Source organism: Vombatus ursinus, unplaced genomic scaffold, assembly GCF_900497805.2.
Source record: "Vombatus ursinus unplaced genomic scaffold, bare-nosed wombat genome assembly UNPS02014826.1, whole genome shotgun sequence".
In the NCBI taxonomy this organism is placed as follows: Eukaryota; Metazoa; Chordata; class Mammalia; order Diprotodontia; family Vombatidae; genus Vombatus; species Vombatus ursinus.
In genome coordinates this window covers 3,778,406-3,804,232 of record NW_020954604.1, presented here as the reverse complement: position 1 = coordinate 3,804,232, position 25,827 = coordinate 3,778,406, and positions in this window count along the sequence as shown.

Below are 25,827 nucleotides of genomic sequence, written 5' to 3'. Positions count from 1 at the left end.
TAATTTGTTCTTTGCTAAAAATAGGCCTTATATTTAATAAGAGCACCAACATTGTCATTTGGATTTAACTTGAGCTGTGCTACTGTTAAAGCCATCTTTATGTGCACAGAATCATAGATTTAGAGATGGAAGGGACCTGAGAAATCAAGACCAACTCCCTCATTTTGCAGATGAGATAACTAAAGTATAGAGAGATCCAGGGTAATATAGCTAGTACATGTCTATATTTGAATTAAAACCTAGGTCTTCCTAACTATAAATCCAGCATTCTTTACTCTACAGCACATTGCCTAAATTGTAATCAGCATGTGTATGAATATGTCTGCATAGATGATAGAGATAGGGATAGAGGTAAATGAGACAGATATATATATATGTGTGCGTGTGTGTGTGTGTGTGTGTGTGTGTATACATAAACATAGATATAGATGTATATCTAAATGTTTACATATAAATATACAGATAAATGTATAGATATTTATTGTATTTGCCTTCCTCAATTTGCACCTCTTCATGTGAGTTCATATTTCTTTGAATTTTTCATATTTTTTTTATGATACAATAGTATTCCATTGTAATCATGTATCACTATTCATCGAGTCATTCTGAAATCATTAGGCACATTTATTTCCATCTTTCTTCTATTATAAATAGTTATTATGAAAATTTTGATGAGGCTGATCTTCCCTCTTAGTAACTGCCTTGAGGTGTATACCTAGTAGTAAGATTGTAGGTTCAAAGTGTTATGACCAGTTTTATAAATTTTCTGGTATATTTTTACATTATTTTACCAAACTGAGGGGTCAATTTACAGCTCTTTCAGCAATGAAATAGAGACCCTGTTTTCCCATAACTTGAAGGCTTGTATTATTTACAAAGGTATTCCTTATGGCTAACTGAAGAATGAACAGCCAGGTCAAGTGTCTGTAGATATTGTAGCTTTCAACTGAGCAGGACTTAGGCTATGGCAAGCTAAAAGAGTAATTCTACATATTTCTCTTTCTTTTGGAGTTTACATTCTATCAACAAGTCTCTTCACCTTTCTGAGCTGTAGCTTCCTCATGTGTAAAGTGAGCAGGTTGATCTAGTTGGCCTCTAGACCGGTGGTGTCAAATATAAATGGAAATGGAGCCCTCTATACCGTTCATAAGGATCACAGTAAGGGCACCTTGACTTAAAAAAAAATAATAGCAGTATTTATGATTTATTGTATTTTACTTATTTTGTAAAATATTAACTAATTACATTTTAATCTTATAAGCCCCACTCAAGAGTATTATATCCCACATGCTGGACACCTCTGCTCTAATGCTTCTTTCAATTCCAAATCCATTATCTATCATACTATGAGAGTGGGCCTGAGGTGGTAGAAGAAAGGGAGCTTGAATAAGATAGTAAAATGATGAAAGTGATTTTTAAGATTATTTTGGAAGAAGTACACAAGATTTATTCGGGCAGGGACAGATTCAATGAAGGGAGAATAGCTTGATGGTAGTTACTAAAGCAAGGTACAGTTTATTTTTCATCAATAGCTTCTTATGATACAGGCCTTAAAGAGATAGTTTACTTTGTTCTCAAGAAGACTGGCCTAAGTAACTACCGAGATCATGTACAAGCCTATTTTTGTAGAAACATTCTTAATTACTAGGATAGTGAGAACTAGTTTTATAGAAGCCAACAAACGGTATAATTATTTTCTCCAGCCTATGAAAAATGTAAGATATTATTATTTTATGGACTGAGATGCTTTTCAAGGACCTTTTTTAAAAATTGCGTTTGGTTTTCCCAATCACGTGTTAGGTCAGTATTATTGCCTCCATTTTGCAAATAAGGAAACTGAGAACAGAAAGGGTGATTCAACAATATCACAGAGCAAGAAAATGGTGGATCCAAGACTAAGATGTAGGTCTTCTGACTGCTGGCTTGATGATCTATCCAATCTACCATGTTTTTACCATGGCATGGCCCAGGCTGTAGTAGATGGATATAGAGTTGGGTCCACTTGTCCCATATATCCTCTGAAACCAGTTGTGCATTCACCCTTCCCACTTCTTGACCAGAACCAGAGACAATGATCAAGTAACAAAAATTAATAGGTTTCAGAGTCAAAAGGAATTTTAGAAATCACATGATCTAATACCCTTATTTTGAAGAGAAAAAAATGAAAGTCTAGCAAGATTAGATGATTTGCCCCAGATCTTACAGTTAGTAATTAATAGGTTGCTTGGCTAGAATTTGTACCATAGTCTTCAGTCTCTCAATTCAGAGCCTATTTATAGTCTACCAATCTGGTGAAAATGCTCAGCTGACTCTCTTTATCTTACTTCTACAGAATCTTATAGTTTGAAGGGACATCAGAGACCATCTAGTCCAACTCAGAGAAGCTATGTGGCATAGTAGATAGAGCCCTCAGTCTGGAGTCATGAAAACCTGAGTTCATATTTGGCCTCAGACACTTAACAGCTGTGTGGCCCTTGGTAAGTCACTTAACCTTGTTTGTCTCAGTTTCTTCATCTGTAAGGTTACTGGAGAAGGAAATGGCAAACCACTCCAATTTCTTTGCCAAGAAAACCCCAAATGGAGTCATGAAGAGTTGATCTTGACTGCAATGATTGAACAATAATAACAAAAGTCCAACTCAGGCCTAAAGAAGTATCCTGTCTACCTGATGCCTGGAAAATACTCATCTGGTCTTTTCTTGAAGACCCACCTTCCCCTGCACCAACCCCACCATCTTTGGTAAGAGAGAATCCACTCTCTATTTAGGTAGCCCATTCTACTTTGAACACCTTTAATTATTAAGATGGTGGTTATTTTAACAGTGAACCTAAATTTGACAGTAACTTTCAACTTTTGCTTCAAGTTTTGCCTTCTGAGGTTCTGCCAAACCTAACCAACATAGTTACTCACTCAAGTGGCAGCCCTTCAGATCCTTGAAGACAGCTATCATCTCTTCTTTAAGTTATCTCTTCTCCAGGCTGAGCATACCCATTTATTTCATAATATCCTCTTATGACATGAACTTAAGGTGCTTTGTGATCCTGATTGCCTTTATGTGGTACTTCTCCATTTTGCCAATATCCTTCTGAAAATATGGAATCTAAAAATTATCACAGCAGTTGACATATGGTTTGACCAGGGTACAGTACAATGGAATTATCACTACTGTTGTTCTAGACTCATTGTATCATATATCTAGCTAAGTCTGTATTATCTTTGTTGGTTTCCTTATCACGTGTTGACTCAGATTGACTCATTATCTCAGAAATAAGTTTCATTAGACACAATTTAATGGCCAAGTATATATTGCTTTAACCTTTTTTCATAGTTGCCCAAGCCTGGTTGAGATAATTACATAAATGACGTTGTATAGCTAATCCCATAATATTGTCTTTCTGTGAATAGTCACCCAAAAAGTTTTACTAAGCAGACCTATTGTGATCCTTTTAATAGAAAGAAGTATATCAGGGACTACAAATACTATAATCTTATCAGTGTGAAGACATACACATTAGGAAAAACTAGTACTTAGTCCTTCCCTTTCTAAATATCCCAAGAAATGTCCCTGGGCAAATTGAATGACCTGGATCAATTGTGAAGATGGGGAAAAGAAGGATAGTTGAGAGCTTCCTTGAATAATAAGAATAGCTAATATTAATAAATAATACCTAATAATAATTAATAATACCTAACAGTACAGAGGTTTAAGGGTTGCAAAGCACCATAACCATACACACACAGACATACACCAACACCCACACCCACACCCACACCCACACACACACATACACATATCTGTAATATGTGGATATATATAGATATATTGAGAGAGAGAAAGAGAGCAATTGATCCTCACAATAATCTTATGAAGTGGGTACTATTATTATTTCTATTTTATTGTTGAGGCAAACAGAGGCTGTTATACAGGAAAGTGTCTGGAGTAGGATTCATACCCAAGTCTTCCCAGATTTAAGTGAAGAGAACCAATGGAAGAGGTAGACACGGCAGTTGTATACTTGGGGCTTGGAGTGAGAAGTTTACTCAACATAAACTTGCTTGATGTTGAAGACAGAGACCATTTTGTGAGATGCAAGAAAGGATATTTGAAGATTCAGTAGGCCTTTCATGTGAGCTTTTGGGGTATGGGACTGCGTTTCAAAGAAGGCTTAAGAATAACAGAAATATGAGATTATTTTGTCTATAAAACATGCTTGACACATTACATATGGATTAGAGTTAGAGGACTATCCTAATTGGGCAAGTGATAAGCACCATTTATAGGATAAGAATAAACTGCAGAGCTCTAGATGGCAGCTCAACAGATCATAGCATTTAAAGTAAGAGTTTGGAAGGATCTTGGTGATCACCTAGTGTAATCCCCACATTATCCAGAAGAAGAAATTGAGATTTAGATTGGTTAAATAACTTGCGTTAGGTGACAAAAGTAGTAGAAGGGAGCTGAAAGAATGAGATCTGAGAGACAGGAAGCAGAAGGCAATGAGTGCCATCTGCTAGAGGAGAAACTGCCAAACTCTTGAGGGCAGGATTTGGAACTTGGAGCAGAGGAAAACATATACAATTAGGGGAAGGTTATGAAGCAGAAGCAAGGTCTTCAGAGGACTGTGATGGTGACAAAAATGATTTGTATCCATTGAGGGCTGAGAAGAGTTCTAGAAGGGAACTGTACCTAGGAAAATCAATATAGAACAATGGACAATGATACCCACTTAAAGTCTCAAGGGGTGAGAGTTATTAGCAAGTAACACTGAACAAATGGAAGGGTATTGTAGGAAGAATTGATTCAAGTAGACAAACCTCAAGTGCCTTTGCCTGAAGCTTTATCTAGAGAAATACTGTAAGTCTTTGGAGAAAGGTTCTTCATAGGGAGGTATCATTTCTTTCTATTAGCTTGGATTCAAGTCCTCTCTCTTTTCATTACCTTATAAATAACTTGAGTCTTGTGAATCTGTACTCTAATAAAACAAATTGGTGATTATTCATGAGAATATTAAATTTCCCTGATTATTTGGTTGGAGTTAATGAACCCTCAATATAAAATCTTCCCAACATGCTTTATGATGGAAAGGAGTCTCTAGTGCAGCAATTATAAAAGTATAGTGGAAAAATTTTTCAAGGATCTATAATTCCAGTGGTATGGTTACTCCTGTCAATGTGGATAACAACCCCTCTCTAACTTGGTAAGTATGCTTCTTGACAGTTTCTGTGACAAAAAAAAATTAAAAAAAAATTAAAAAAAAATTACCCTGAGTCCAAACTAGTGATGAGCCTGTCAGAATTAAGCTAGATTCATCAGATGACAGACCTATAATTCATCACTGAGCTCATACTCGAAATGTATGTTTCCTGTCTTAGCATTCAAGAACTTAGGGTCACCTCTCCACCACAATTAGAAGTCAGAGTGGTCCAAAATGGAATCATAGTTATTAAAATTAGAATCATACTACTTATGACAGTTCCTCTTTCTATACCTCTGTTTCCTAAATTATAAAATAAACAGGTAAATTATCTCTAAGGTCCTTTTCAGTTCTAAATCCTAAAATCTTTCTAGTACACTATTGGGTTCTTTCTATTTTAGGATCCAAAGATGATTACTACTATAGTTTTAAAAATGATCTGCATTCTCTCAGATGTGAGAGGTAGATATCTGTGGGATCCAATGAAAGCACTTCAATCACTGATAAATTAACAGTTACTTTTAAAATAAAATGTGTCTGGCAAATGGAGAAAGGAATCTTATCATAAGAGACTGCATTCTGTAGTCTCTTACTGTCCCAAATCAAAATTTTCATGCTATTTTAATCTTCATCCTTGTGGACAAATCTAATATATGTGTCATTGTTTTAGAAAAGTAGTTTAAAGAGTGAATAACTTCTTTCTAGTCCATGTAATATTACTAGCCTATGTTTATATAGCACTTTACATTAAGCTTCAAGGTCAATGCTACAAGGACTATTCTTTTTTTTTTTCCTTTACAAATAAAGAAACAGGAAGGCCAGAAAACTAATATGACTTGTCCAGGGCTACATGAAAAAAGCTTCTGAGTCAGGACTGGAATCTAGGTCTTCCCACTATATCTTGGTCTTTTCCCACCAAGGTTCATCAAAGCTGTGTAACTTCAAAAACAAGAAGGCAGACCTAAAAAATTTTTAAAAAAATCAATGCTCAGGGCTAGTAGGAAGTGAAGATGGCACTCTTTTGTCACAGATTTGAGCAAGAAGTGCCTGGAGAGTCATGCAATGTGTCTAAATATTGAGAACTCATCCTCGTCCTACCAGCAATGGTATTGTCTTCGACGAGATTCTCTAAATGGAGTAAAGGTATCAACTAGCACTCACCTACACCCATCAGCTATTTCCAAGACTGCATAACTCAATTATTTTATACCCATAGAAAAAACTGCTGTATTTCCTTTTAGATAAAAACCTAGGGACAGAAAATCTGGAATGTCATGTTAAAATCTATCTCAAATTATATAAATATTTATTATAATAATTAAGCTCTTAAAAGATAATAGTTATTAATAATAATTAACATATAATATTCTCACATTTGCAGTGTACTGTACTTTGCCTACATTACCTCATTTGATACACACACACACACACACACACACGCACACACACACACAAATGAAATTAAGCTTATGTGGAGTACCCTGCTAGAAATTCTGGAATGTGTCAGCATGTCTTCTGAGTTGGAAGGGTATGTGTCAGCTTGCAAGGCTAGTGTCTACCCTATGGAAGTGCTCTGCATAAACAAATATTTGATTTTGGGAAAAAATAACCCGTGATGTTTGCTGGGGCTTCACAACTGAAAAAAAATATATAAGGAGAAGTAAAAATAGCAACTCAGATCCTGGATCATAAAGACAAATATCTTCAGTTTGGTTTGTTAGGGAAACTGCTTAAAAGTCCATATGACTGAAAAAATATCAGTACCAGCTGAAGTTATGGTATTGGATAGTGTAGAATTATGATTCCTTTTTTTTTTTAGTACCCTTAAAACAGAAAAGAAAAAGCAAAACAAGGCACCAGTGACTATTTATGCCATTTTCCTTGGATTACAAATTGTGTTGGATGACGACAGCAAAATTATGAACTAGGTGAAATTTGTCTTTGGTACTTTCCAAACTTCTCTACTAGCATCCTTTTCTTGTCACCTGCACACTTAATTTCTCCCCCCTTCCCCAAAGACAGCAAACTCAAGACCTAAACATTATCTGATTCCTACTAATCTCAGTTTAATTCTTAACTGACCACTAACACAGAGAAAAGGATTTCTGATTACGAGCCCTCTCAAGGGTATTCCCCTTTTTATGTTTTTTTCCTTCATTAGAAAGCAATTTCCTTAAATTTAAGGACCATTTTATTTCCTTGTATGTTATTCCTAGAACTTAGCACAGTTCCTGGCATGTAATGAGTGCTTAATAAATATATTTGTCTATCTTTCTAGCATTTATTTAACAATAAATCTACCAATCTATTTATCTGTCATCTATCTATATATTCAATAATAATTTATCAACTATTATACGTCTATCATTACATTAGAGGCATGAGGAATAGCCAGACCAAAGGGATTTTGGATAGGAGATTTGGAGAGCAGGTCATGATTATTAGGAATCTAATTCAGTGATTTCCTCAAATATGTCTGTGATCACATTGATATTTCCTTGGATATCAGTTTTGGTTGAGAATAACATAAAAGCATAGGCCACCAACACCTATTAAAATGTATATTTGCTGCGGAATCAAATTAATATTCTGTGGGGTGTGTGTGTGTGTGTGTGTGTCTGTGTATGGAGTGCTAAGAAGAAATGTGTTAGGTCTCATGTAAGCTTGGACAAAACAAAGGACCCTTAATTTTAGGGTAGGAAAGATTTAATGTACCAAGACACATAAGAACAAGTAGATTAAAGGAAGATAAGAGGTTAGTATAACTTTCATGAGTCCTATTGAACCATTAAAATATGGTTGTTTTCAGACTAATTAGCAGTGGAAAGGGGAGACAAAGAAATAGAGAGATAGAAATGAGGAGACTTCAAGGAGCTTACATTGAAGGTAGAGACAAATTACAAAGCAAATATTAGATAATTTAGGAGATGAGTAAGAATTAACAAGTAGGATAAGATAAAATTTCACAGAAGAGGCTATATCAGAGCTTACCCTCAAAGAAAGGCTAAGGATTTTGGTAAGAAGCAGATGTGAAGAGGGAGTATATTCCAAGCAAGAGGAGTAGGTGGTACTAAGTCTTAAAATACCTAGTTTGGGGGGGGCAGCTAGGTGGCCCAGTGGATAGAGCACCACCCCTGAAGTCAGGAGGACCTGAGTTCAAATCCGGCCTCAGACCAGTTGCCTAAAAAAGAAAAATACCTAGTTTGGGAACTACCTAGTAGGACAATTCCCTGGATTATAAAGTGGGCAAATCTAAAAATAGGTTGGCACAAGACTGTGAAGAGCATTAAGTATCAAATTAAAGAATATGCATTTTATCCAATAAGCTCTCCTACTGACTAATCTGTAGGCTCTTGTTGAGGGCACCATTAGTGATCTTTGAGCAGGGGAATGACATTCTCAGAACTGTATTTTTAGGATTTTGACCACTATGTAGAGAATAAATGGGAGTCAGGAGGCTGGAACAGGGAGTCCATGTGGCCTAACAAGAATAGTGAGGCCTGGGCAATGCTCCAGAAGATGGTTTAGAAGTTGATAGATCTGTTTTTGTTTGTTTGTTTGTTTTTTACATATTCTTATATGAAAGGTAAAAGCTATATTCTAATCTGGAGAGATATAGCATTTCCTCTGGCCTCTAGCCTCTTTTCTATTTCAGCTCACCATATCTTTGTATCTCTATCTGGAGCAAAAAAATACTGGCAAGACATTGAATGATCTTTTCCCCTCCCCCATCCTGGAGAACCTACAACCTCTCAGCTAAATGACTAATACCTATCAGCTAAATGAATGAAATGACTAATACCAACTAACTTCAATTATTTGCTTGTTCCAACTATGAGCTGACCTCAACTTTTGGATCTTATATCATAGGAAAACCTCATGTTTGTCACATCTTAATTGAGATGGAGCTAATTAAAATTTTCCTATGCACTTGTCGAAAATCAAAGGGGATAGTTTACTATTTGGCATTAGGTTTAGAAACACATAACTAAATTTAGAAAATACCTTAGCATATAACCTTGTATGTAGGAAGGGCTTAACAAAAATCCACTGAATAAAAATGGACTGATATTTCATAACTTCTTTGTATATGCTTGGGAGATTTAATTAACCTCAAAATGCATGGGGGAAAAGGAATGCAAAAGGGTCTTTATTTTATATTTGCTTGTCTGTGCAGTAGTTTTGCTCCCCAATAAAATGTTAGCTTTTTGAGGACAGAGACTACTTCTTTCTTGTCTTAGTATTTCCGGTGACTAGTACAGTGAGTATTGGCATATTTTTGTTGTTATTGAGTCATTTCAGTCATATCTGACTTTTTGTGATCGCATTTGGGGTTTTCTTGGGAAAGATGCTGGAGTGATTTGCTATTCTTCTTCTTTAGCTTATTTTTTAGATGAGGAACTGAGATAAACAGGGTTAAGTGATTTGCCGAGGGTCACATGGTTAATAAATGTCTGAGGCCAGATTTGACTCACAAAGAAGTATTCCTGTCTCCAAGCCCAGTGCTCTGTCAGCTGCACCACCTAGTAGCCCATTGGCATATAGCAGGTGCTTAAAACTTTGTATAAGTGAATTGAATTGCAAGGGAGTTAAGTACTCTTCTACCAGATACTTAATCTGACTAAAAATTATTATTTTCCCCATTATCACTTTCCCCATTCAGAATAAAGGAGCAACAATATGTGTGACATGGCCAAAGCAAAGGAAATTGTGGTCAAGTAAAATGAAATACATTTTATGCAAATCATCCTAAATAGATGTTTCATAGGACTAGGCCATTAAGAGACCTTAAACTGATTAAGTGGACTTTTCCAGATGTGCCACTAAGAGACCAAGCACAGGCAGGAAAGCTGAAGGACCAGAGAAATATAAAGACAATGGTGAAAAAAATTAAATAAATTCACAACATGGAGATGAAATTGGTCGTTACAAGTTGGCAAACCTATATACAAAAACCATTTCATGTGATATTTGAAATGCAAAAAAAATCTAATCATGTCTGTTTTATAGGGAGGAGGAAGCCATAATGCCAAACTTAATAGTGGTATTCTGAGTTATGGCTCATGCTCATAACTCTTCCTGTTCTTTCCTAAATGTAACAGGCATTGTAAATAGTCTGTAGTTACAATCATCCATCTCTGAATCATAGCAATTAGATAAGGGAGTATCCTATTAGGCAACTGAGTTTAACAAATCTATCTTGCCAATGTTGAATTATAGATTTCAGAGTCCACTTGAGGCCCCTCATCACACCTAACACAGAACCTTGAATGAATGACATGTGGCTATGAAGTTAGAGGAAATTTTAAATAAGTGTGATAGAGATTAAAAAATATATAAATGCATGGAGTGTCCCATCTAAGGTAGCTCCATTAAGAAGCTAAACCTCAATTTCAATGGAGATGTCCTTCCTCAAAAACTTTTCAGAACTACTGAGAGTCTCAGTTTAGAGCTTACTCTTGACAATTGCCTTTAGAGCTGCCTATGGTCCTCTCCAAGCTTTGGCCTTTTGCAGTTTTGTTTTCTTTGGGGAGTGGATATGCATTGGGAAACAATTCTCGTGAATAAATTTTATGATTAAGCTCTAAAAGTAGTATATAATGGGGGAAACATCAGGCTTGCATTCTGCAAGTTTAAATTTTAATGTGAACTCTGCTAATGATCTTGGATGAGCTTCTTCAAATCTGGAAATCAACTTCTGACTCCTGGCATGAAGGGACCTTTACTAAAAGACTTTAATGGTTTCTGAGTCCTCGATTATATAATTCTATGATTTTTTTTTAAGTAAAAAATAGAATGTTCTTATAAAATAGTGAGACTTCTTTTCTCATGGGGCTTGCAAAATGTGCAATGGGGGCTTTTCTCATGGGGCTCTGAAGACAATTTTGAAAAAGAATTTCCAGAAATATTTAAATGGTGTAATAAAGGGTGTAACCTACCAAAGAGATTACTAAGTTGACTATATATCTTGAAAAATAGGCTATGAATATAGACTCCCTTCCATAGGCTATAGGGAGTTGGGAAAGGGGCGTCTAGTCTAAATTATATATGAGATACATCCTCAATATCTAAAAGTCATCTAATTTTTGCTTTAAGACCCTGAGTAAAAAGAAACTCATTGTTTACTAAGGGAAGACTTCCACTTTTGAATGGTTCTATTGGTCAAAAAGCATTTTCCTTATATTTAGCCAAAGTCATCTTTTTTCTTATGGAATGGGTTTACCTAGATTTTAATAGTCTTTCAAGAATGAGGCAGGCAGGTGGCACAATGGATAGATCACTGCACCTGGAGTTCACATCTAGCCTCAGCTACTTCCCAGTTGCATGACTCTGGGCAAGTCACTTAACCTCTATCTCAGTTTCCTCATTTGTAAAATGGGGATAATAATAGGATCCTCCTCAGAGGGTTTTTATGAGGCTCAAAAGAAATAATGTCTGTAAAGCACTTAACACACTTAATAAGTACTTGTTCCTTCCTCTTCCAATTCTTGTGGCCAAAATATGTGTAGAAAAGGAAAGAGAAGAAGAAATTTTTAAGTACCTACTATGTGCCAGGAATTGTATGGTATTATCTCAACTTACAGCTATCCTGTGAGGTAGGTGCTATTATAATCCCTTTCTGAGGTTTAGGAAACTGAATCAGAAATAGATAACTGAGTTGTATAGGGTCACACAGCTAAGATATGGCTGAGACTGGATTTTAACTCATGTCTTCCTGAAACCAGGCCCAGTGCTATTGCACTACCTAGCTACCTCTATATGGGCTTGACAATTGGATTCAGATCCAATTGAAGGATTAAAGCTAAAGAATAAAAAAAAAAACTATTGAAATGCTTCTGGTTGCTATGCTTTGTCCTAAAATATTCTTATCTGAGACTTAATAAAAACATTGATAGCATGTTAATATAATTTGAATATGTTACAAAGGTAGGAGGTAAGGCTAACACATTGTATGACAGAGTTATAAATCCCAAAAGATTGCAACAGCCTAGATTAGTGGACTGAAATCAAGTAAAATGAAAATTAATTGAGATGAATACCTTGATTCCAAAACAACTTCAAAATAAGAAAATGGAAGAGAAAGACTTAATAGCAGTTTATGAGAAAAAGAAAGAGGAGTTTTAGTAAACTGTAAGTCCAATGTGAGTCAACAGTATGATCTGATAGTCAAAAAAACTAATTAAATCAAATTGCATTGAGAGAAACAGACTGTCTAGAACTAGTGACAGAGTGGTCAGCTAATCTCTACCTTTGTAGATCTCTGCAATATCATTTTCAATTTGGGGGGGAGGACAGATTCATTTTAGGAAGACTATTGAGAAGCTGAGCAATTTCTGGAGGACAACCAAGATATCAATTAAATTCAACATACACTTATGTGCATATTAAGGCACTTGTACTTGGCTATGCTACTTGGTCTTTCTTTCAATATCTGTTTTTCTGTCTCTGTCTCTCTCCCTTTCTCTCTCTCTCCACCTCCCCTCCTTCCTTATCCTTCAGAGCTTAAGTGATTTTTTCATTTTAATATGGCTTGCCTGTCATTGTTGTTGTTGTTAAGTTGTTTCAGTTGTCTGACACTCCGTTACCCTGTTTGGGGTTTTCTTGGCAAAGATACTGAACTGGTTTGCCATTTCCTTCTGATTGCTAGGCCTGTTATCCATCTGTTCTACCACACTGTCTCTTAAATTTCTTACATATCAGATTCTTTGTTCTTTCCCTTTTCCCCCTCTTCCTTTTTCTTTTCTTTTAATTGTAGCTTACCTATTCTATTTCTTTTTTACCCCCATAATCTGGTTATTTTGTTTCAAGAATTCTTTGCTCTTAATTATTTACAGATCAGGTGTGTCTGTGTTCTCATCTACCTCCCCACACCATTTTTTTTTTCCTGGGCAGATGCTATCCTCCCACAATGTGCCTTTATATTCACATGACCAGCACTTTACTATGTGAGACAGTATATGTGACAACTCATCTTTCCTAACTCCTCTATTTACTTCAACATCTTTAGGGATCTTTTAAATAACTTTATCCTATAATCATCCAATTTTATATTATGAATACAGGTCTGCTTTGAAAATGCTTTGCATTACACTATTCATTTTTTCCCTTTTTTCCCCCTTAGACATTATTTCCCTCAAAGCCATCTTCACCATATCCTTTTTTTCTAGGACACTTAGTTCTTCTTTTGAATGTTTTCTCTGGAAGAGAGAACTTTCTTCTTGTGAATAATTGCAGATAGAAAAGGAAAAGTGCTTTCCTATTATAATTATTCTTTTTAACTTGGATTCATAGGCTATTATAGCTAGAAGTGACTTTAAAGATCATGCATTCAAAGGTAAGTGTCTAGAACTGTAAATGAGAATCAAGAACTCTGCCTTCTCCAGTACATGTGTGTATATATGTAGTAGTGTGGGATGGGGCATTGGAGGGGAGAAGAGAAGTGATAAATGTACATATACTACTTGAGAGAATGGCATGGAGGAAACATCTTCCTGAGGGAACATAGAGAGGCCAAGGTTACCCATTACATCCTGGGCCATCACCAGTCATCTTGATCTTTGTCTTGCCACAGGACTTCAATGAATCTGGAGGAGAGAGAGCGGCTGATGACTTTGTACAACTCTACCTCACTCAAATCCAATTTGCTTGCAAGTCAAGACATCACCTTCATAATGTCATTGGTCCTCTTCAACAACCAAGAATGAACAACAAGAACAACATGAGTTCTTCATGAGGTTTCCACACAGAAAAAAAGATTTCCAGAGCAGTGATGTGAGTTAAACCTTTTCACGTGTATTTATTACATGTTTGCTCCACTATTGTTATGGTCTTAAGTTTAAACTTACTATTCCCATGGATGTTCTATATATTTGTGGGAAGGAGTGAATAGGGTTCTTAGGTGAAAATTTTGCATTAACTATCTACCAGGGATGGGGAACCTATGGCTTTGAGGTAACATGTGGCCTTCTAGGTCTTTGGATATGGCCTATTGATTCGGTCCAAACTTCACAGAACAGATAATTTTATTAAGAGGATTTCTTCTGTGAAGCTTGGATTCAGTCAAAGGGCCACACTTGAGGACCTAGTGGGCCAAGTGGTTTTGAGGCTGTAGGTTCCCTACCCCAGTATGTTTTCTGAGAGAAGTAGTAGCTGTCTGGGGACCAACCTACCAACCTAAATGGAAGTTGGAAAATGCTACTATTGTTTCTTCTTTCTTTCTTTCTTTCATTCTTTCTTTCTTTCTTTCTTTCTTTCTTTCTTTCTTTCTTTCTTTCTTTCTTTCTTTCTTTCTTTCTTTCTTTCCTCCCTCCCTCCCTCCCTCCCTCTCTTCTTTCTTTCTTTCTTTCTTTCTTTCTTCTTCTTCTTCTTCTTCTTCTTCTTCTTCTTCTTCTTCTTCTTCTTCTTCTTCTTCTTCTTCTTCTTCTTCTTCTTCTTCTTCTTCTTCTCTTGAAATATAGCTCTCCAAAATGGTAATTTTTTTGTTTTTTAGGATTTGTGAAAAGACAGGCACACTAATACATTTTTTCTGGTGCTGTAATTTTATGTGCAACCACCTTAGAAAGCAATTTTGAATCATGCAAATAAAATGAAAAAAAAACCCATGCGATTTGACCTTGAAATTTCATTGATGCATACAGTGCCTTTCTTTCATTATGTTTTTTTGTTCTTCCAATCACATTCTTATGGTTTATGGGTAGCAATATTAGATCTCAAACTATATTACAAGGAAGTAATCATTTAAAAAAACATTTTTGGTACTAGATAAAGAAATTGAAAAGTTGAAAAAAGAATAGATTCAGTAAAAAAAAAAACCTAGGTGCAATCAAACAAAATAGTATAAAGTATATTAAACCCAATGCCACTAACTATTGACATAAAGATGTATTCTATTGAAAATGGTTTAATACAGAAAGCAACCCAGCTGAACTCTCTCAATATTCCCTTCCAAACCTTAAAATAACTCATCAAATCAAATTTTGGAGTGGCAAAGCCAACAAAAGATCAGAACGAGACTTTTTCCAGATTAAGACAATGTAGGAGGTCAAGGGGAGAGTTCTGCAATTCCAAGGTGGGTTTCTTTCTGGAATACTTCAGGAGCACTAGCAGTGGAATTTGGGAATGCAGCAGCAGCAGCTACAGGAAATCTCAGTCCAGAGACAGTAAGGTGGTCAAACAGCTGGTCAGAAAGAGATTACAGAAGAATTTTTGCTGGCATTGACTACAGCCAGTGCTAATTGGCAACTCTGTTGCCCAGAAACAGTTCTGGGTCACAGGTCCAGAGAAACTTGCTTGTGTTCAGTCATAATGCATCAAGGCCCTGGTTACAGTTCCAAAAGGAAGAAATATAATCTATCAAAAACCATATGAAAGCATACTCCACAACACTAATAATAAGAGAAATGCAAATTAAATTGTCTCTGTGGTTATACCTCCTACCCAACAAATATGTATAAAGGGAAAATGACAATTGTTGGAGTTTTAGAATGACAACATATCAGTGCAATGCTGGCACCCTCTTAATTTCACTATGTTTTCTCTGTTAATTATTTCCTATTTACCCTATATATAACTGGCTTTGTCTATATTTGTTTGCATGATGTCTTATTGGATAGTAAGCTCCTTGGGAGCAGGAATTTTTTTTGTCCCCCCTCCTTTTTTTTTATTCCCAGAGCTAACCACGGTGTCTGGCACATAGTACACATAGTAGACATTTAATAAATGCTTTTTGATTTATTAGTGGAGTCGATCAATTACTCTAACCATTCTGGAAAACAATTTAAAATTATACTTAAGAAATCACTGGAAGTGAATTTCCTTGACTCATTAATAGCACTATTAGGTTTATACTCCAAAGAAATAAAAGACAAAAGGAAAGGAACTAAATGTATTCAATTATTTATAACAGTACCTTTTATTGTATCAAATTCTGGTAACCAAAGAGAGTATCTATAAATTGGGGTATGGATGAATAAATTATAGCATCTGAATGTAACAGAATACTTTTGCCTTCTAAGAGATGATGAAAGGGATAAATTCAGAGAATCATGGAAAGAATGATATAAATTGAAGTAGAGTAAAGTAAGAAGAATCAGGAGAATAATTTATAAGTATAAAATAACTACAATAATATAAAAGAAAACAACTTGGAAAAAAATTTAATAATACAAACATCACTCATAATTCCTGAAGCCTGGTGATGAAGAATGCTTTGAGCTTGTTGGCAGAGATAATGGAAAAAATAAGACATACATTTTCTAATTCAGTCAATATGTGAATTTACATTGCTTTGTTGTATTTATTTATTATGAAGGGGGGTTCTGTGTGGTATGGGGGTAGAGCTGGGAGGGAAAGTGAGTGCACAGTAAGAGTGATGCACAAATAAAGAAGGAAAAGACATAAGAAATAAAATTAAAAGAATGCACAAATAAAGAAGACTAGTAATGAACCACATAAAATGTTTTTTTCCCATTTAATAGTTTTTGTTTCCAGTTACATGTAAAGAGAGTATTCGACATTCACTTTTATAAGATTTTGAGTTCCAGTTTTTTTCTCCCTCCCTCCCCTCACCCCTCTCTGAGATGGCAAGCAATCTGATACAGGTTAATACATGTACAATCATGTTAAACATATTTCCACATTAGTCACGTTTTGAAAAAAGAGTCAGAACAAAGGGGAAAAAACATGAGAAAGGAAAAAAAACAACCAAAGAAGTGAAAATAGTATGCCTCAATCTGCATTCAGACTGCATAGTTCTTTCTCTGCATGTGGACAACATTTTTCATCATGGATCTTTTGGAATTGTCTTGAACCATAGTATTGCTGAGAAGAGCTGAGTCTGTCATAATTGACTATCACACAATGTTGCTATTACTGTGCATGATGTTCTCTGATTCTGCTCATTTCATTCAGAATCAGTTCATATAAGTCTTTCTGGGTTATTTTGAAATTCACCTGTTCATCTCTTTTTTTTAAAGTAAGAAAAAATATGCTTCAATCTGCATTCAGACACCATTGGTTCTTTCTCTGGGGATGGAGAGCATTCCTCATCAGAAAGTGCTTTGGAGTTGCCTTGGATCGTTGTATTGCCAAGAATAACTAAGTCATTCACAGCTGTTCATCTTAACATATTGCTGTTACTTTATACACAGTACAATTCACTTTGCATCAGTCCATGCAAATCTTTCCAGGTTTTTTTGAGAGTATCCTGCTCATCATTTTTTTTACTTTTATTTTTTTAATTAATTTATTTTGATTTATCAACAATCACTTCCATATGCTTTTGATTTTAAAAATCTTCTCCCCCTTCCTCCCCACCACCCTTCCCAATCAGATACAGGCTATACATATACATTCCTATTAAACATATTTTCTTTTTTTTTTTTACGTATTCAAACAAAAAAAGTCCTCTTGTTGCCAAGTGCAAATATATAACTTATAAGTGACAGTTTAAGGGAAACCCACCAACATTTGTCTGCATGGATGTAGTATGAACTGAGTAGAACCAAGAGAATAACAAACAATAACAGCAATATAGTAGATAAATAACCTTGAAAGACTTAAGGACTCTGAATAATGCAATAGCCAAACACAATTCCAGGGGACTGATGAGGAAGGATACTCTCCACCATGCCTATTAGTGAAGAATGGTTGAAACAAAGCATCACATATGAATTCAACAACAAACTATTGTGCTATAAGTAACGATGGCATTAACATTTTCTTTGTGTGTGTGTGTGTTTTTTCATTAATTAATTTTGATTTATCAATAATCACTTCCATATGTTTTTGAGTTAAAAATTTTTATCCCCCTTTCCTTGCAGGCTATAAAATAAACCCACATAAATCATCAACATTTCTATATATTACCAACAAAGCCCAACAGCAAGAGATAGAAAGAGAAATTCCATTTAAAGTTACTGTAGACATTATGAAATATTTGGGAATCTACCTGCCAAAACAAACCCAGGAACTATATGAACACAGTTACAAAACACTTTTCAGACAAATAAAGTCAGATCTAAATAATTGAAAAAAAACATCAGTTGCACATGGGTAGGCTGAGTTAATATAATAAAAATGACAATTCTACCTAAATTAAATTAACTTGTTCAGTGACATCCCAAATTACAAATATGTATATATATATATATATATATAGAGAGAGAGAGAGAGAGAGAGAGAGAGAGAGAGAGAGAGAGAGAGAGAGAGAGAGAGAGAGCTAGAAAAAAATAACAAAATTCATCTGGAAAAACAAAAGGTCCAGAATATCAAGGGAATTAATGAAAAGAAATGCAAGGGATGGTGGCCTAGCCATACCAGATCTTAAAGTGTATTATAAAGCAGTAATCATCAAAACTATTTGGTATTGGCTAAGAAATAGAGTGCTGGATCAGTGGAATAGGTTAGGTACACAAGACACAGTAGTCATTGACTATAGTAATCTACTATTTGACAAACTTAAAGACTCCAGCTTCTGGGATAAGAACTCACTATTTGACAAAAACTGCTGGGAAACCTAAAAAATAGTCATCTAGAAACTAGACATAGATCAACATCTTACACTGTATACCCCCCCCAAAAAAATCAAAATGGGTTCATGATTTAGTTACAAAGGCTGATACTACAAGTAAACTGGGGGAGCAAGGAATAGTTAACTTCTCAGATTTATGGAGGACAGAAGAATTTATGGTCAAACAGGAGATAGAGAACATTATGAAATGCAAAATGGATAATTTTGATTACATTAAATTAAAAAGTTTTTGCACAAACAAAGCCAAAGCCACAAAGATTAGGAAGGAAGCAGAAAGCTGGGAAATAATTTAGTCATGTGAAAAAAATGCTCTAAATTAAATGCATTTGATTAGAGAAATGCAAATCAAAACAACTCTGAGGTACCACATGACACCTATCAGATCGGCTAACATGTCACAACAGGAAAATGATAAATCCTGAAAAGGATGTGGGAAACTTGGAGCTTTAATATTCATTGTTGGTGGAGTTGGGAACTGATCCAACCATTCTGGAGAGCAATTTGGAACTATGACCAAAGGGCTATAAAAATGTGCATACCTTTTGACCCAGCAATGCCAGTTCTAGGTCTGTATCCCAAAGAGATCATACAAATGGGAAAAAGACCCACTTGTACAAACTTATTTATAGGAGTTCTTTTTGTGGTGGCAGAGAATTGGAAATTGAAGGGATGCCCATCAGTTGGGGAATGGTTAAACAAGTTGTGGTATATGAATGTAATGGAATACTATTGTGCTATAAGAAATGATGAGCAGGCAGACTTTAGAAAAACCTGGAAAGACTTACATGAACTGATGCTGACTGAAGTGAGCAGACAGGAGAACATTGTACACAGTAACAGCAACCTTGTGCAATAACTAACTTCGATAGCAATGCAAGGATCTAAGATAATTCCAAAAGACTTATGATGGAAAATGTTGTCTACATTCAGAAAAAAAACTGTGGAGTCTGAATGTAGATTGAAGCATCTTATTTGCTCTCTCTCTCTCTCTCTCTCTCTCTCTCTCTCTCTCTCTCTGTCTCTCTGTCTCTCTGTCTCTCTTTCTCCTTTCCCATGGTTTTTCCCATTGGTTGTAATTTTTCTTTACAACAGGACCAACATGAAAATAGGTTTAATATGAATGTATATGTTCAGCCTATATGAATTTACACACCATCTTGAGATGGGAGGAGAGGAGAGATGGAGAGAAATTTTGAAACTCACTTATGGAAGTGAATGTTGAAAACTAAAAACAAATAAATTTGTTTTAAAAAGTGTTTTGCATATGGCTACCCCATATCCAATGTGCCCTCCATTCTATCACCCACCTTTCTCTTATTCCCTTCCCCTCCTACTTTTCTGTAGGTTAAAATAGATTTCTATACCCAATTGTATGTGTATGCTATTCCCTCTTTGAGGTAATTCTGATGAGAATGAGGTTCACTCACTCCTCTTCACCTCTCCTCTTCCCCACCCCATTGTAAAAGCTTTCTCATGCCTCTTTCATGTGAGATAATTTATCTTATTCTACTTCTCCCCTTGTCTTTCTCTCAGTACATTCCTTGCTCACCCTTTAATTTTATTGTTTTCAACTCACACCTGTGCCCTCTGCCTACATATACTCCTTTTAACTATCCTAATAATGAGAAAGGTCTTACAAATATCATCTTCCCATGCAGGAATGTAAACAGTTTAAACTTATTAAGTTCCTTATGAATTCCCTTTCATGTTTACCTTTTTATGCTTCTCTGTCTTGTATTTGAAAGTCACATTTTCTATTCATTTTTGATCTGTTCATCAAGAATGCTTGAAATTCCTCTATCTCATTGAATATTCATATTTTCCCCTGAAGGATTATTCTCAGTTTTGTTGGGTAAGGGATTCTTGGCTATAATCCTAACTTCTTTGCCCTCCAGAATATCATATTTTAAGCACATTGATCCTTTAATGTAGATACTCCTAAATCTTGTGTTATCCTGACTGTGACTTCACCATACTTGAATTGTTTTTTTCTGTCTTCTTCAAATATTTTCTCCTTGGCCTAGGCACTCTGGAATTTGGTTATAATATTCCTGACATTTTTCATTTTGGGATTTCTTTCAGTAGGTGATTGGTAGAGTCTTTCAATTTCTATTTTGCCCTCTGGTTCTATAATATCAGAACAGCTTTCCTTGAAAATTTCTTGAAAGATAATGTTTAGGCTCTTTTTTCTTTTATCATGGCTTTCAAGTAGTCCAATAATTTTTAAATTATCTCTCCTAGATCTTTTTTCCAGCTCAGTTGTTTTTCCAATGAGATATTTCACATTGTCTTCTATTTTTTTCATTCTTTTGGTTTTGTTTTATCATTTCTTGATTTCTGATAAAGTCATTAGCTTCCATTTGTTCCATTCTAATTTTTAAGGAATTATTTTCTTCAGTGAGCTTTTGGACTTCCTTTTTCATTTGGCCTTTCTAAAGCATTCTTTTCCTAATTGACTTTTTGGACCTCTTTTGACATTTGACCTAGTCTGTTTTTCAAGGTGTTATTTTCTTCAGTATTTTTTGTGTCTCCTTTACCAAGCTGTTGACTTGTTTTTCATGATTTTCTTGCATGACTCTTATTTCTCTTCCCAATTTTTCCTCTACTTCTCTTACTTGATTTTTAAAATTCTTTTTGAGTCTTCCATGGTCTGAGACCAATTCATCGTTTCCTTGGAGTCTTTGGATATAGATGCTTTGACTTTGTTTTCTTCTAAATATGTGTTTTGATCTTCCTTGTCACTATAACTTTTTATAGTCAGAGTTTTTTTTCCTGTTGTTTTCTCATTTTCCCAGTATATTACTTGAACTTTAACTCTGTTAAAATAAGGCACTGCTTCAAGGGTGGATAGTGCATTATCCCAAACTTCAGGGGTTTTGTGCAGCTGTTTTCAGAGATGCTTCTAGACACCTGTAAGTTTTCAGTTCTTCCAAGGTGATATGATCTAAGGACAGGTGTTAACTACTCTCCTGGTCTGTGCTCTGGTTTGTAAGTGGCCACAAGCATTCTTTTCTGCCCTGGCACTGTAAGGAGGGTGCCCCCTCCACTGTTGCTGCAAGCTCTGCTATGTTAGTGCTCCTCCTCATCCTGGGATTGCCACCTAGGACTTTGACCTGATCCAAGTGTGAGCAAAGCAATAGAGTCCTGCCTGAATGCTAGCAAAGAGATCCCTGTAATCTCCTTCTGACCTATTGTTCTACCTCCTTAACATCTGTGGGCTAGAGCTCTGGAAGCAGCTATTGCTGGTGCCACTGCTAATTCAGTCACTCCCAAGGCCTGCTCCTGATACTACTGTGGCTAGGGCTGTGCAGACAACCTGCACTGGACTGTACTCCTTTCTTACCAAGGTTCAACAGGCCTTTCCTGCTAACCTTTTAATTTCTCTTTGGAGTCTATAAGCTGAGAGGTATAGAAAGCACCATTTCTACCAGTGATTCATTCTCCATGAGACCTACTCTGGGTTTACTGGGGCCAGATCTCTACTCTTATGGCCTATACTGGACTGCACTCCTCTCTCAGGCTGATGCAATAGATCATTCCTGCCTACCTTCCAATTTCTCTTGGGCTGGAAATTTGTTTCATTCCATCTTTTCATGGGTTTTACTGCTGTAAAATATGTTTAGAGTCATTTTTAAAGGTATTTTGAGGGGTTTAAGGGAGAGCTCAGGCTAGTCCCTGCCTTTATTCTGCCATCTTCCTGTTCATCATTTCTTTGCTGCAATAGTATTCCATTACATTCATATATCACAACTTGTTCAGCCATTCCCCAATTGATGGTCCAATTTACTACCACAAAATGAGGTGCTATATATATTTTGTATGTATGGATTCTTTTACCTTTTTTATGCTTTTTTTTGGGATACAAACCCAGTAGGGTGTTGCTGGATCAAAGGGTATGTACAGTTTTATAGCCCTTTGGGCATAGTTCCAAATTGCTCTCCACAATGGCTGGATCAGTTCAGAACTCCATCAACAACATGTTAGTGTTCCAATTTTTCCACATCCTCTCCAACATTTATCATTTTCCTTTTCTGTCATATCAGCCAATCTGATAAGTATGAGGTGATAACTCAGAGTTGTTTTAATTTTCATTTCTCTGATCAATAGTGATTTAGAGCATTTTTTTCATATGACTATAGATAGCTTTAATTTCTTCATCTGAAAACTGCCTGTTCATATCCTTTAACTATTTATCAATTGTGGAGTGACTTGTATTCCTATAAATTTGACTCAGTTCTCCTTGTATTTTAGAAATGAGGCTTTTATCAGAAAACACTGACTATAAAAATTGTTTCCCAGTTTTCTGCTTTCCTTGTAATCTTGGTTGCATTGTCTTTGTGCAAAACCTTTTTAATTTAATGTAATCAAAATTATCCATTTTGCATTTCATAATATTCTCTATCTTTTGTTTGGTCATAAATTCTTCTCTTCTCTATAAAGTTGACAAGGAAACTCTTCCTTGCTCTCCTAATTTGCTTTATGTCTAAATCATGTACCCATTTTGATCTTATCTTGGTATAAGGTATGAGATATTGGTCAATGCCTAGTTTCTGCCATACTATTTTCCAGTTTTCTCAGCAGTTTTTGTCAAATGGTCATTTTTTTTTATCCCAGAAGCTGGAATCTTTGGGTTTATCAAACAGTAGATGACTATAGTCATTGACTATGGTGCCCTATGTACCTAATCTATTCTGCTGATGCACCACTCTAGTTCTTAGCTAGTACCAAATAGTTTTGATGATTGCACCTTTATAATATAGTTTTAGATCTGGTATGGCTAGGTTTCTTCCTTTGCATTTTTTTTCATTAATTCCCTTCACATTCTTAGCCTTTTGTTTTTCCACATGAATTTTGCTATTTTTTCTAGCTCTATAAAATAATTTTTTGGCAGTTTGATTGGCATGGCACTGAATAAGTAAATTATATAGAACTGTTATTTTGCTCAATTCTATTTTTTTCTTTTTTCCCCCAAGACAATTGGGGTTAAGTGACTTACCCAGGGTCACACAGCTAGTAAATGTCAAGTGTCTGGCCTGAGACCAGATTTGAACTCAGATCCTCCTGACTCCAGAGTTGGTGCTCTATCCACTGCACCACCTAGCTGCTCCCCAATTCTAATTTTTAAGGAATTATTTTCTTCAGTTAGTTTTTGTACCTCCTTTTCCATTTGGCCAATTCTACTTTCAAAGGAGTTGTTTTCTTCACTGGATTTTTTCCTATTTGGCCAATTCTATTGTTTAAGGAATTGTTTTCTTCAGTCAATTTTTGTGCTTCCTTTTCCAAGCTGTTGATTTTTTTTTAATAATTCTCCTGCAGAATTCTCATTTCTTTTCCCAATTTTTCTTCTACCTATCTTACTTGATTTCTATAATACTTTTTGAGCTCTTTCAAGAGGACTTTTTGGGCTTGAGACCAATTCATATTCACTTATGAGGCCTTGTATATAGACATTTTCACATATTTGTCCTCTTCTGAGATTGTTTTTTGATCTTCCCTCTTGCCATAATAGGTGTATAGACCTATAGGGCTCTTTTTCTTTTGCTATTTTTTTTAAAGTTGAGTCCTTTTTCTGGGGTACAAGGGGTACTGTCCCAAACTTCTTGTGCTGGGAACCAGAGGCCTGGTCATTGGCTTTCCACTCTGGGGCCTCAGATGCTGGCAGTTTGCTCATTGCACTAGGTGGCCCAGCTTAGTCATCCCTGTTGTATGGGTGTTCTGTGGCTGACAATTTGCCTTTTGCTGCTTTGGCAAAAGGCCTCATGACCAGCCTGCTATGCTACTAGCCTGCTGATCCAAGACTGAGGGGCCTTGGTTGCTGATCTGTGCTGTGGCTAAGAACCTCCCCCTGTCTTGCCTGGACACCATCTGCTCTGGGCTATGCTTCCCTTTTACACACACAAGACAAACCTTTCCTGAAGTTCTTCTAAGTTATCCTAAGCTGAAAAAAAGTTTCACTCTGTCTTTTTGTGTGTTCTGTACCCATTTAGAGACGATCTAACATTATTTCTTAGGGAAAATGGGGAGAGTTCAGGTGATTCCCTGGATTCTCTCCATCATCTTGACTTCACCCCTTCCCCTTTTACTTTTGATTTTATGATATGTCATTTTTCTTTCCATTAACATTCTTGTTGTGTGTATTGTTTTCTTGGCACTTCTTAGCTCACTCTGAATTAGTTCATATAGATCTTTCCATTGGGCAGCTTGGTGACACAGCGGACAAAGGAAAAGGTGAACTACTCTCATATCTTTGCCAAGAAAACCTCAAATGGGTTCATGGAGAGTCAGATAAAACTGAAACAACTGAACAACAAGAATATGTACATTCATCACTCATATGGCATACATAATGCAATTAGTTTAGCCAGTCTCCAATTGATAGGCATCGACATTTTTTCCTATTCTTTGCTATCACAAGAAGTTCTGGCATATATATTTGGGAGCAGATAGGGACTTTTTTTCTCATCAATTGCTTCCTCTGGGTGTAAGTTCATTAATGGATTCTCTGGTTCAAAGGGTATGAACATTTAGTCACTTTACTTGCATAATTCCAAATTGCTTTCCAAAATGTACCATTTCACAGCTCCATTAACAATGTATTAGTGTGCCTATCTTTATCCTCCAATATTGTTATCATTTTAAAGTTATTTTTGTCAAATTAGAGTATGAGGTGTAGCTTTGTAGTTGTTTTTAGTTGCAGTTAATTCTCTTTAGTGATTTGAGGTATTTTGTTTTAATTTGGCTACGAATGCTTTGCTATTCTTCTTTAGAGAATTGTTTGTATCCTTTGACAATTTATCTATTGGGGAATGGAGATAGAGAGAGAGAGAGAGAGATGGATGGATGGATGATAGGTAGATATGTATACATATAAACACATACATATGTATTTTTTGTGTGTACATATGTATGTATGTATCATGGATACCAAACTCTTAATATTTTTTTTCACAAAAATTTTCCCCATTCAACAACTTCACTTCTTATCCTAGATGAATTAATGTTATCTGTGCTTAATCTTCTCAATTTCAAGTTCCCTCTTCTCCTCTAAATCTAGCATTGCATTACTTAAGTTATTTTACTTCTTAAAATGTTTTTCTCTAA